This window comes from Apodemus sylvaticus, chromosome 3 (assembly GCF_947179515.1).
Source record: "Apodemus sylvaticus chromosome 3, mApoSyl1.1, whole genome shotgun sequence".
Classification (NCBI taxonomy): domain Eukaryota; kingdom Metazoa; phylum Chordata; class Mammalia; order Rodentia; family Muridae; genus Apodemus; species Apodemus sylvaticus.
Genome location: NC_067474.1, coordinates 109,252,789 through 109,265,682, shown reverse-complemented (window position 1 = coordinate 109,265,682; position 12,894 = coordinate 109,252,789). Strand labels below are relative to the sequence as shown.

Here is a 12,894-nt window from a genome sequence, read left to right as displayed (position 1 = left end):
GAAAAACTATAGTGGCATGAAAACTATTACAATGATAGCAAAAGGACCAGTGGTTGCCAGGGCTTGGGGAATAAATACTAAACAGACAGAACACAGCAGATTTTTTATGCAACAGTACAATTCTATCTGGGATTATAATCATATAAAAATAGCTTTATACATTGTCAACTCAAAGAAGTTTTCAAACAATTAAGTCTGACAGCATGCAAAATCTTAGAAATTAATGCCTGGAGCTGAAGGGTGGAACCAAAATATAGCAAATATAGCCATGATATAAACATCTGAAATTCTCACTGGGCTTGGGAATCTCTCATGATCTTAAATGGTAGCATTTCAAGCATCTGACTATGAAAACCTCTTAGCATCATAAGCAGAAAATGTTCCTATTTCCTAGATATGAATACTCACAGCTGATGGTTAGTTATGAGACATTTGTTGGCACAAAGAAACCTTCATGATAGGCTAACACTAGGTTTTCAGGGTTATCCTAAAAGCATTCCACTCACCCTGTAGTTTTCAGAAACCAGTTTACAACAGAGTAAGAAGTCATTTCTCTCAGAACCCAGGACGGGCACTGCTGCATTATCTTAATCTTCCACAACCTCGAAAGATAGCAAGTCCCATTCCTGTTCTATGAAGAAACATTCCATAAATAACACCCAAGATCACAGAGAGTGGTTTATCTTCAATGAGTCCTTATTGAAAACAAGGAAGGGAGTGAAAGATTTAAGCACTGCAAGCTCTCCGAGGGTTTCTTGAGAGTTGCTAAGGGAACACACCATGGGTTGAACACTACTCACGCAGAAAGTTCAGGAACTGCTCACTGTCCACCAAACCCTGAAAGCTGTTGTGGGCTTTCAGTGTGAACTCAACACAGGAAAAATGGCTGAAGGCAACAAGAGCTGAGGCCACTGTAGCAGGCAAGGCAGATCCAAATGTTGGGTAGAAAGCAGAAAGAAACTTAAAATACTTTCCAGGCTTCCTGCTCTCTCTCTCTCGCTCTCTCTCTCTCTCTCTCTGTCTCTCTCTGTCTGTCTCTCTCTCTGTCTCTCTCTGTCTCTCTCTCTGTGTGTGTATGTGTGTGTGTGTGTGTGTGTGTGTGTGTTTGAAATAAAGTCTCACTCTATAACCCAGACTATATGGGGACTACGTAGCTTGCTGGCTTGCACTAGCCTTGTACTCGTGGCAGTCCTGCCTAGGATTACAGGTGTGAGCCACTATATCTACTTTCTGTCTCTCTTTATTGTCTCTCTCTCTATCCCTTCCCTCCCTGCCTGCATTCTTCCCTCTTTCCTTCCCTCCCTTCCTCCTTCCTTCCCTCCCTTTCTTCTCTGTCCCCCACACCCACCCCTCACCCCATTGCCACCTCTCCAATTTTCATAAGCTCTACAATCTATGCCTAGTAATTTTATGGCTTTCTAAATGTAAATATTTAACGTTCTTCAATGCGGTAACAAAAATGGAAACATCATTGTAAGAACAAGAAGACCATTAACGTTTCTCAGCTATTACATTGCACATGACAGAACTGGGGTGTAAAAGACATTGAAGAGTTCTGGGTTCTGTAACCTTTCTACTACACAATTGACTTATTCACAAATGATAAGCTCCTCTATAGAAGTTTATTATGCAAGAGGAACTTTAATAGCTTGTCTGTTTTGGTTTCTCTTTAAGTACAAAGTATAAATAGCACACAGCCATCAGGCTCTGCTTTGCCAGAACAAGAGTCAGCTGGAGAGGAGCAGGCTTGGTTCATGCTGAATTTGTCTCTGGTAAGGAATCTTTGGGTTTCCCAGGCACCCCCATGCCCAGAAAACTCTCCAAATAATTGAGAACCTACTTGGAACTTTGATAGATCTTATGAACCATTTACATGTATTTATTAGTTGTAATTCTAATGATTTTCTTCTTCCAATCATAGGGCAATGTTGTTGATTGCCTCTGTGTGTTTCCTTGCTTGAGGGTTTAAATTATTCTAGCCGTTACTCTCTTTGAAGATTTAGACTTCAGAGAAGAGATAGGCACTTCTTAGTTCCATGATGTAAAGGATGCCAGGGTCTGCCTTCTTTTCCTATTCAGTGCAATGGCAGCCTGAGAAAGACCAGGCCCAGGGTGTGAACAAACTGAGAACTGATGACAAGAGCCAACCTGTGTTAAGGAAAAAGAACACTTTCACAGGATTTAAGGAAGGGTTTCTTTACCTTTTATGAACATTCTACCCACTTAAATTGAATTCATGTTTGTAAAATAATTAGTTAAACTGTCTGTTTAATCATTTCAAAAGCTACCAAGACTCTCTTAAAAACATATATAAATAAATGTGTTCAAAGATATCCTCACTCAGGACAGTAATTGTGATGCAAAAGAAAATGAAAGCAACCTTCTCACTTCCTCAGTTTCCCCACGTACTGAGACAGTAGCTTAATAACACATAAAGAAATTTATGTTCAAAGCATATTTTCATATTCATATTGGTAGAATAGCTTGAATTATTCTTGTTATTTATAAGTTTATATGTGCTTTGTTTCAGATTTTATCTTTATGGTGTTTTTAAAATTAGTTTACTGGCCACTAATTAATCAAGCTTCTCATCTAGGGAAGTGAAGAAGAGTCTGACAGTTTTGTTTGTAGCATCTTTAAAAACTTCCTGTTAGCCAATTTTACTTCCCCCCCCCCCCCGAGACAGGGTTTCTCTGTGTAGCCCTGGCTGTCCTGGAACTCACTCTGTAGACCAGGCTGGCCTGGAACTCAGAAATCCGCCTGCCTCTGCCTCCCAAGTGCTGGGATTAAAGGTGTTAAAGGTGTGCGCCACTACCACTCGGTTGTTAGCCAATTTTAAACAGTCACCTTTTTAAAGATATAGTCTTACTGAGGAAGCCAGGCTGGCTTTCAGCCACATCACCATAATAGGCTGTCTATTTTTTAAAACAAATGTGCAGATTGTATTAATCTTTATTATTTATTTTGCAGAAAACCAGTATTTCCTAATACAAATTACTAATGGAGATGTTTTACAATATAATTAGCCTCTGTTAGTGTTTTTCCTTTTGACACAAATTGCCTGATAATTATCTTTTAGAAGGCTTTTTAAAATTATCCCAATCTATGGCATTTTATAACTTTTATTTTTTGAGACAAAAATGTCTCAAATTCTATGTAGATTAAGCTAGCCTTGAACTTGTGATTTCAAGTCTCAGCCGCCATAGTCCTGGGCTTACAGGTCTGCTCCACAATGCCTCACCAATCATATTTTACCCTGCCTCTTACACACTGTAAATGTGCAAAGTGGGCCATGAGCTCTGGAGCATCCACGCGTCAGCATCATCTGAACCTGCATCCTTAGAACCAGGCCCTCCTTGGCTTGCCGCTGCCGAAAGGCTGGAGATGCTTTGGTGGGATGTGCCTGTGTGCTGCACAAGACAAAACTAGCTAAAAGAAGCTGAGGAATCTGAAAGGAAAAGTGTGCAGTGGCTAGTGACTGTGTCTTACCAAAATGCTCCGACATCCTGTCACAGGACAGCCGTCCCATGGAGGGAAAGCCAGCTCTAGATGAAAGTGAACTTGGGAACGTTTCTATTTCTGTAATCTTTCTTCCTCAAGTCCCCGGCCCCGGCCCCATCCCCCTGCCTAACCTCACTTCCTAGTTACAGTAATTAAAAAGGAGGATGTCTCCCAATGGAATGCGTCTTTGTTTGAGACTTCCTTAGCGTCCATCATTTACTGTTACTATTACCATGTGACTGTTGTGTGTGAGCAACGTCCTCTACAAAAGGCAAATTCTCTGTATTTCTTGCTGCTAGTGATCTATCTTGCTATTAAAATTAGCTATTAAAATTCAAAAAAATGCAAATGAATTCCTAGCTTGCTACCCACTCACTGGAACCTTTCCCAGAGAAACAATAAAGAAATCACAAAGTGAGACATCTCTGGAGATAGAAAACCTTGGAAAGAATTCAGGAGTCATAGATGCAAGCATCAACAATAGAATACAAGAGATAGAAGAAAGAACCTCAGGTGCTCAAGATAACATAGAAAACATTGACTCAACAGTCAAAGAAAAGGCAAAATGTATGAAGCTGGTAACCCAAAACATCCAGGAACTCCAGGGCACAATGAGAAAACCAAACCTAAGGATTATAGGTATAGACAAGAGCAAAGATTTCCAACTTAAAGGGCCAGTGAATATCTTCAACAAAATTGTAGAAAAAAACTTCCCTAACCTAGAGAAAGAGATGCCCGTGAGCATACAAGAAGCCTTCAGAATTCCAAACAGACTGGACCAGAACAGAAAATCCTCTCGGCACGTAATAATCAAAACACCAAATTCAGTAAACAAAGAAAGAATATTAAAAGCAGTAAGGGAAAAAGGGCAAGTAACTTATAAAGCCAGACCTATCAGAATCACACCAGACTTCTCACCAGAGATGATGAAAGCTAGAAGATCTGGGCAAACCTTATTCAGACCCTAAGAGAACACAAATGCCAGCCCAGATTTACACAATATCTGTCCACAAATCCAGCCCTATAAAGGATAATTGATGGAAAATCCCAAGACAAGGAGGGAAACTACACCCTAGAAAAAGCAAGAAAGTATCTTCCATCAAACCCAAAAGAAGATACCCACACAAACATAAAAATAACAGGAAGCGACAATCAGTATTCCCTAATATCTCTTAACAACAATGGACTCAACTCCCCAATAAAAAGACACAGACTAATGAAATATTTCTCATGTAAATCTTCAATTTTATCTGAAAATGTTTGTAATTCCCCTTTTAATTAATTTAGTAATGTTTTTATGTCTATCATTTTATCTGCATTATTTTTCAAGATAATCTTCAATCTTAATATGTCTTTCTATATACCTCCTCTATTTTATCAGAAATGTTTTCAATGTAAATCTTTAATTTTATCACAAATGTTTTTAATTCCACCTTCAATTAATTTAGATTTTTTTTTTGTTTTTTTTTGTTTTTTGTTTTTTTTTTCATTCTTTTTTTTATTCGATATAATTTATTTACATTTCAAATGATTTCCCCTTTTCTAGCCCCCCCCCACTCCCCGAAAGTCCCGTAAGCCCCCTTCTCTTCCCCTGTCCTCCCTCCCACCCCTTCCCAGTTCCCCGTTCTGGTTTTGCCAAATACTGTTTCACTGAGTCTTTCCAGAACCAGGGACCACTCCTGCTTTCTTCTTGTATCTCATTTGATGTGTGGATTATGTTTTGGGTATTCCAGTTTTCTAGGTTAATAACCACTTATTAGTGAGTGTATACCATGATTCACCTTTTGAGTCTGGGTTACCTCACTTAGTATGATGTTCTCTAGCTCCATCCATTTGCCTAAGAATTTCATGAATTCATTGTTTCTAATGGCTGAATAGTACTCCATTGTGTAGATATACCACATTTTTTGTATCCACTCTTCTGTTGAGGGATACCTGGGTTCTTTCCAGCATCTGGCAATTATAAATAGGGCTGCTATGAACATAGTAGAGCATGTATCCTTATTACATGGTGGGGAATCCTCTGGGTATATGCCCAGGAGTGGTATAGCAGGATCTTCTGGAAGTGAGGTGCCCAGTTTTCGGAGGAACCGCCAGACTGATTTCCAGAGTGGTTGTACCAATTTGCAACCCCACCAGCAGTGGAGGAGTGTTCCTCTTTCTCCACACCCTCTCCAACACCTGCTGTCTCCTGAATTTTTAATCTTAACCATTCTGACTGGTGTAATTTAGAATTTTTATATCTACCATTTTATATGTAAAATTTTCCATGAAATAGTCAATTTTAACATGTCTATATTTCTTGAATTTTACTAGAAATATTTTCCATGTAAATCTTCAATTTTATCTGAAAATGTTTATTTTCCACCTTCAATCAACTTAGAATTTATCTATATAATTGCCATCATAATCTTTAATTTTAACATGTTTTTCTATATATTTCTTCAATTTTATCAGAAATATTTTCCATGTAAATCTTCAAGTTTATCAGAAAATGTTTATAATTCCACTTTCAATCAACTTAGGAATACTTTTATGCCTACCATTATCTATATGAAATTTTCCATGATAATCTTCAATTCTAACATGTTTTTCTGCATTTTTCTACAATTTTATCAGAAATATTTTCCACACAAATCTTCAATTCTACCATAAAATGTTTCTATCCCATATTTCAATTAATTTAGCTATGTTTTACATGTCTACCACTTTACTCTTTAATTTTCCATGAAAATTGTCAATTTTAACATGTATATCTGAAATATTTTCCATGTAAATCTTTAATTTTATTATAAAGTGTTTTTACTTCCCTTTTCAACAGAAAAAAGACATTACAAAAAAATTTAAAATGCAAATGAATTCCTAGCTTGCCACCCACTTGCCGGAACCTATCCCAGAGAACTAAATGTATCAGTAAATAAGGACATCCAAGGGTGTGTGTGATAGCTTCATCTACAGTGCTGAATGAGAGCGGAATGATGCCTAACACTCAGGGAAGCAGTGACCAGATGATTCTCTATCCAATCCTAGAACACTGTGTGACTATTAAAAAGATAAATTCAAGTTCCACCCAAAGAATGTGTTATTTCGCCTAGATAATTTCATGGAGAAAATATTGACTATTTTTAATTAATAAGTTTTAAAGGCTTTTGTTTATATGTAAGTATGTATAAAAATACACCTACTTAAAATTGTATGACTCTAGAGAAAAGTGGAAACATACTGGCTTGTTCCCACCTATTGACATGGTAATGGAAGTTAACAAGATGTTTTTAAATAAAAGGCTCAGACCATAATACTTGAAACTTGCCAAACTATGTAATAATTGGTCAGAACTAGTGATGGCATTGGGGCTAGTGGCTAACACAATAATAGCCTTTGCCTCTGCAAACCTCAACTGGGTAACCAGCACCACACCCCAAACAGCAGGAAATAAACCATGTGAGGACATTTGTTCTCATGCAGAAAGGCACTGCTTACTCTACTGACACTAACCTAAATGTCAATTGAAATTTAAGTCTAGGAGGCTGGAGATGGCTCAGTGGTTAAGAATGCTTGTTGCTCTTCTAGAGGTTTCGAGTTCAGTTCTCAGCACCCGCTGCAGGTGGCTCGTGACTGCCTCTAACTCCAGCTCCAGGGGATCTGATGTCCTCATCTGGCCTCTGAGGTCACCAGGCAAGCCAAGCATGTGTGCACATTCCCACACACAGACACACGTGAAAAAAATAAAATTAAAAATTTTTTAAATTATATATAATAACCTGCATCTCAAAATATGAACTGGGACCTCATTAAAAAACTGTCAGTGCCTCAGTTTATTAACTCTTTCTTGAGCTGAAGAGAAATGTTACTTTCCTATTTTATAGCTGCTAGAATTGAGAATTAAAGAAGGTTGTTGTAAAAGTTTATTCAGCTCACAAGTGGCAGGTGCAGAGCTGAACAACAGACTTTATTGACCCCAGAATCTAGGCTTTTCTTCTGTTGTTTCTTGAGATGAGGTCTCCAGTAGCTAGCTCAGGGTGCCCTTGAATTTGCTATGTAGCTGGCATGTCCTTGAGCTCCTCCTGTCACTACCTCACAAGTACTAGCACTCCATGCCTGGACTGCACACCCAGCTCAAGGGTCTTAACTATCCTGCTATATATTTACATTCCTCTGAAACCCAAAAGAGCACTGTGATGTTGCCACAACTTGATTGTAGGGCTTCTATGACGTATGGTATATCTGGAAAGCAGGACATTCCCGCATGATGAGTGGCATGATGCTCATCTAGATTTGATCACTTAAAATTAAAACCTTAAAATTAAAATCTTAATTAACCAAGTTGGAATGTAAAGCTTATTAATTCAAAAATCTTATGACATTAAGACAAATAATCATTGGGTTGGGGGTGTAGCACAGTGTTAGTGTATGTTTAAGATGACCTGGGGCCCTGGGTTCAATCTCTAGCATTGAAATATAGGCTAGTCACTTATCCAACAAATACTCATTCATGTTTGTCACCATGTGCAAAATATTATAGGAATTGTGGAGCATAGATGAGTTCAGTCTATTGTATACCAATATATACAAGCTATATTGAATTTTGGTATGTTTACAATTTAAATTTCAGTTTTAAATTATTTATTATTAGTGTGTGTGACATATGTGTGTGTTGTATGTGTGTGTGATGTACATGTACATGTTTGCATGATATATGTGTGTATGTGGTATGTGTATATGTATGGATGTGATATACATGCATGTGTGTTGTATGTGTGTTTGCATGTGATGTGATGCGTGCACATGTGTGATGTATACGTATATGTATACATGTGTACATGTGTGTGCATGTATATATATGTGTGTGCATGTGACATGTGTGAATGCAGGTGTGCGGGTACCACAGTGAGCATGTGTGGGTAAGAGGACAACTTTTGGTTCTCTCTTTCCACCTTCTTGAGACAAGGTTTTTCTTATTGCTTCTGGCCCCCTGAATACTGCAGACTTTCTGACATATGTCCTTTAGGTTAATTCTCCTGTTTCCACTCTCCTTCGTGCTGTAGTTGAATGCTGGGTTCACAGGTATTTAAATACTGCATCTGGCTTTTACATGGGGATCCAAACTCAGGTCCTCAGGCAAGTGCTTTATCCATTAGGCATTGTCCCAGTCCCTAATTTGTGTTCGTAAGATATTCCTTTAAGAACATGTAGCTTAATTGATAGTGGATTGGTGAGAACCTATGAGAAGTTATGAAAATAGGAAAGAAGATACCAAAAAATACTGTATGAAGAAACTTAAATTCAAAAAATACAAAAACAAAACCACCACTTTTGCTCAAAAGTTGATGGCAAATACTACCTTATTGAAAGATAATGGATCGGACTGAGAAAAGGTATTTGCAACAAATAACATATAGGCTCAGAATATAAAACTGTGATAAGAAAAGGCTGGAGATTGGGCTCTGTGGTTAAGGGTTAAGTGGTTAAGTGGCTGCTCTTCCAGAGGACCCGGGTTCAATTCCCAGCAGTTCCAGGACTTGTGACGCCCTCACACAGACATACATGGAGGCAAAACAGCAATGCACAGAAAATACAAATAAATTATAAATATTAAAAAAACTGTGATAAGAAAACCTCTGGGGGAAAAAAGTCATAAAGTTGGCAACACATAGAGGAAGGAAAAGAATGTGCAGTCCTGATGCGAGACAGTGCTGGGTGCTCAACAGTCACCCAAGAACCAGGTTAAAACAACATGTTTTCAAAGTTTGAAAACGGCAGGTTCAGCACAGCCTGTGGAGGGAGGCTAGATGGAAGGCCTGCATTCCGTGTGAGCTCAGCAGTGTACAGACCTTTATAAAAGGTGTGTACGGAGGCAGGGGAGGCACCAGAGCACCGCAGACAGGAAATATGAAGCGACTTAAATGCCAATTAATAGGACAATTTAAAGAAGTCACCTGTAGGTCATCTATCATGTGATACAACAGGGCAGTTCAAATACACAAAACAACAAACTAGCATTCATTGAAGTAGTATCGAGTGGGGGTAAAAAAAAAAAAGATAAAACAATTCTTACTTTGTCGATATGCATATATATGATTGCAAAAAATCTTGGAAAAAACCCACCAAATCTAAGGAAATTACTAATTGCTGACTTTGAGACTGGGAAGAGAAATGTATCTGATTTGTAATATCTGCTTTAAAAAAAAACAACAACAAAAAAAAACAGTCTTCTGTGAGGTGACTCTCAGATTCAATGGGAGTGACCTTAGATGAAGTGCCCACCAAGGGGAAGGGGGAACTTGAAGAGTCTACCTTCAGTAGATAGACAGGGTCTTGAGAGGAGTGATGGTGTTACCAAACCACAGTCAAAATTTCTGACTTTTAGACAGAAGTGTTCTTGTCTAAAGAGAACTGCAGGGACAAAGACAGAGAAGAGACTGAGGAAAAGGTGATCCAGTGACCAGACCAACTGGAGATCCACCTCATGGGGAGACACCAAATGGGCCTGACACTATTGATGATACTACGTTGTGCTTACAGGAAGGAACCAAGCATGACTGTTCTCTGAGAGGACCAACAAGCAGTTGACTGAGACAGAAGTAGATACTTACACCCAACTACTGGACAGAAGTCGGGGATCTCTATGGTTGAATTAAGGGATGGATTGAAGAAGCAGATGAGAAGGGTGATTCCATAGGAAGACCAGCTGTCTCAACTCACACAGACCCCTGGGAGCTCCCAGGGACTGAGCCACCAACCAGACATCATACATGCGCTGATCCAAGGCCCCCAACACATATACAGCAGAGGACTGCCTGTAGAAGATGCTCCAGTCCTGGAGAGACTTGAGGCCCCAGAGAGGGCGGAGTCCTGGTGGTTGGAGAGCATCCTCTCGGGGACAGGGGGAATGAGGTGAGGAATTGTGGGAGGAGGGTTGGCGGGGCAATGGCTGAATTGTAAATAAATAAATTTAAAGTTTAAAAAAAATCAAAAACCACAACAAAAAAAATCTCCCTCATGTAACCCAGACTAGTCTTGAACTTGTGGTCCTTCTGTCCTTGCCCTCCAAATGCTGAGTTACAGGTGCACACCAGTGTGCCTTGCTGTCACCATATTTATACGGCCATTTATATCTGCCAAGACAAAATAGCCACAACTTGCTAACCCTGGCTAATGAGCATACTGTTGTTTGTTGTAACATTCTTTGTGTTTACTGAAGTTTGAATATTTTCCAAGACACGTAAAAGCATTACTGTAAGTGCTCTTAACAATGGTGAGTAGGAAGAGGGCCATTAAAAGACCATTCAAAACATAGCAGTGTGTTGCATTTAGAGGGTCATAATGGAAATGGATTACTAAGGAGATGTTTTGGAGATAACATTTTCAAACTGCTCATGTGTCTCTGAGTTTCACTCCATGTTGGCCCCACTCCTTGTGCACTAGACTTGCTTCTTGTTTGGAGTTGGGGCTTCCTGACAATTCTTCATTTGACTAAAACGGTAGCTACTACAAACCTTCCTATAGCGTTCTATCAAACATCCCTTGAAAACATTTAATTAGAACAACTTAACAATCCTTCCAGATATAAGGAAACTGTATGATCCCTTATGTTATAGAGAGGCCCTCTAATGCCAAGGAATGCTTGGTAGGTTTCTGTTGTTTTTAATTGACAGTGGTATCAGTATCAACTGGTGTAATATTTAGAGCATCATAAACTTACTATCCTCTGGTTCTGGAATGTATGTGGGGGAGTGCTGCTTTGCCTCCTGGGCTTTAGAAGGCTGAGCTCAACCCCTTCTTCCTGAAATCACTCACTAGAACTCCCCGGCCTCTGCTTTCACAACTCTGAGTTTCTTGCCTCTCTCTTAAAAGAACGTCTGTGACTCATTCAATTGATCTGGATAACAGAAAACAATCTGTCCATCTCAAGATCCCCAGCACTTGGAAGGCAGAGGCAGGTGGATTTCTGAGTTCAAGGCCAGCCTGGTCTCCAGAGTAAGATCCAGGGCTACATAGAGAAACCCTGTCTCGAAAAACCTAGGAAAAAAAAATTAAGTTTGAACAATCTCAGTTTAGAAGGGTAACACATCTGCTGCCTTCAGAGCCAGGGTGTGGGCAGCTTTGGGAACATTGTTCTGTACACAGCTTGTGAAAGAATATTGCCTTACCGTAAAAAGAGATTTTAGTTTTTCTTTAAGCACAGCCATGAGGCGGAGCTGCACCACAAATCAAAACTGGAAATTTCTGTCTGAACCTAGAAACACTCTTTCCATACTCGTAGCCTGGAAGTCTCTTGTTATTATTCTTTTATCGGCTGTTTTAACGAGTTCTGGTTTTTAAGTTCAGAGGGAGCTAATCCCCAAGCTCCGGCTTCCAAGTATACCACAGTCTTTACTGCAGTCAGGATCAAATGTGTGCGCTACTTCAAAGCAGCCTACCTGGGAAGGCAGGCGCTCAGCCAGAGCCAAGAAGGTCGTCTTTATCTCAACATTTTTGAAGCCTCCTTTTTGGAATTGTCTTTAAAGACACTTGAGCAGACACACAGGAAAAGCCAGCTCATTATTTTAAGGTCACGAGGTACCCTGCCTACTCTGTCTTCTTCCCCTTTCTATTGTTTCAATCCACTTAGCCTCATCCCCACTCCTTCCTCTCCTGGGATTAGTGCCAGAGATCTGGGAGGCTCAGAGGAAGACCTGGAGAGCCAGAACTGGCCGAGAAGGGGGCAGGGAGCTCACACACAGCTCCTGGGGAGCAAACTCTAGCATCTGTTTGTGTGCGGCAGTTCATTTCACTTCTGCAAAGGACATTCTATATTCTTTCCAATGTCAAGAACTATTAAATAAATAATGGTAGATAATGAATACCATTGCTATTTACAACTGCAGGTTACAGAATCAGTCTAGCTGTCAAGAGATGAAACTGTGACATACATCCACAATAGAATTTTATTCGTTGGAATGAAATTTTATAGAAAAATTGATGAAAGCAGGAACTATCACGTTAAGTGAGATGAGCCAAATTCAGGAAGACAAAAACCGCATGTTTTCTCTCCTATGTGGAATCCACATTTATATTTACATATATATGCTTAGTTTATTCATGTCATAAAGGTAGAAGGGAAAATCCTTGGGAAAAGGAAGTGGACAAGCCAAAGGGTGACATGAAGAAAGCCTATGATATACCTGCTTGAAAATGTCTTAATGAAACCCGTTGATTTGTTCAACAAATATATGCCATAAAATAAATCTATGTTGAGAAAGTTTACTGATTGATTACACAGGTAAGTAAGGACAATTTTGCTAATAACATTCTATGAAATGTAAGTACAATACAAGGAGATTGTGTTTGTAAATATTGGAGTCGTTAAATGTAAACGCAATCATAAGTCATATTATTCTTTTAATTTCTTAA

General features: G+C 39.2%; 1 long non-coding RNA gene across 1 annotated transcript; it reads left to right on the top strand.

The window, feature by feature from the left end:
- Positions 1-1,700: 1,700 nt before the first annotated feature.
- Positions 1,701-10,795, top strand: LOC127680011 (uncharacterized). The gene is made up of 2 exons (XR_007976926.1): positions 1,701-1,772; positions 10,024-10,795. It is a non-coding gene; the product is annotated as an uncharacterized LOC127680011 (long non-coding RNA).
- Positions 10,796-12,894: the final 2,099 nt, after the last annotated feature.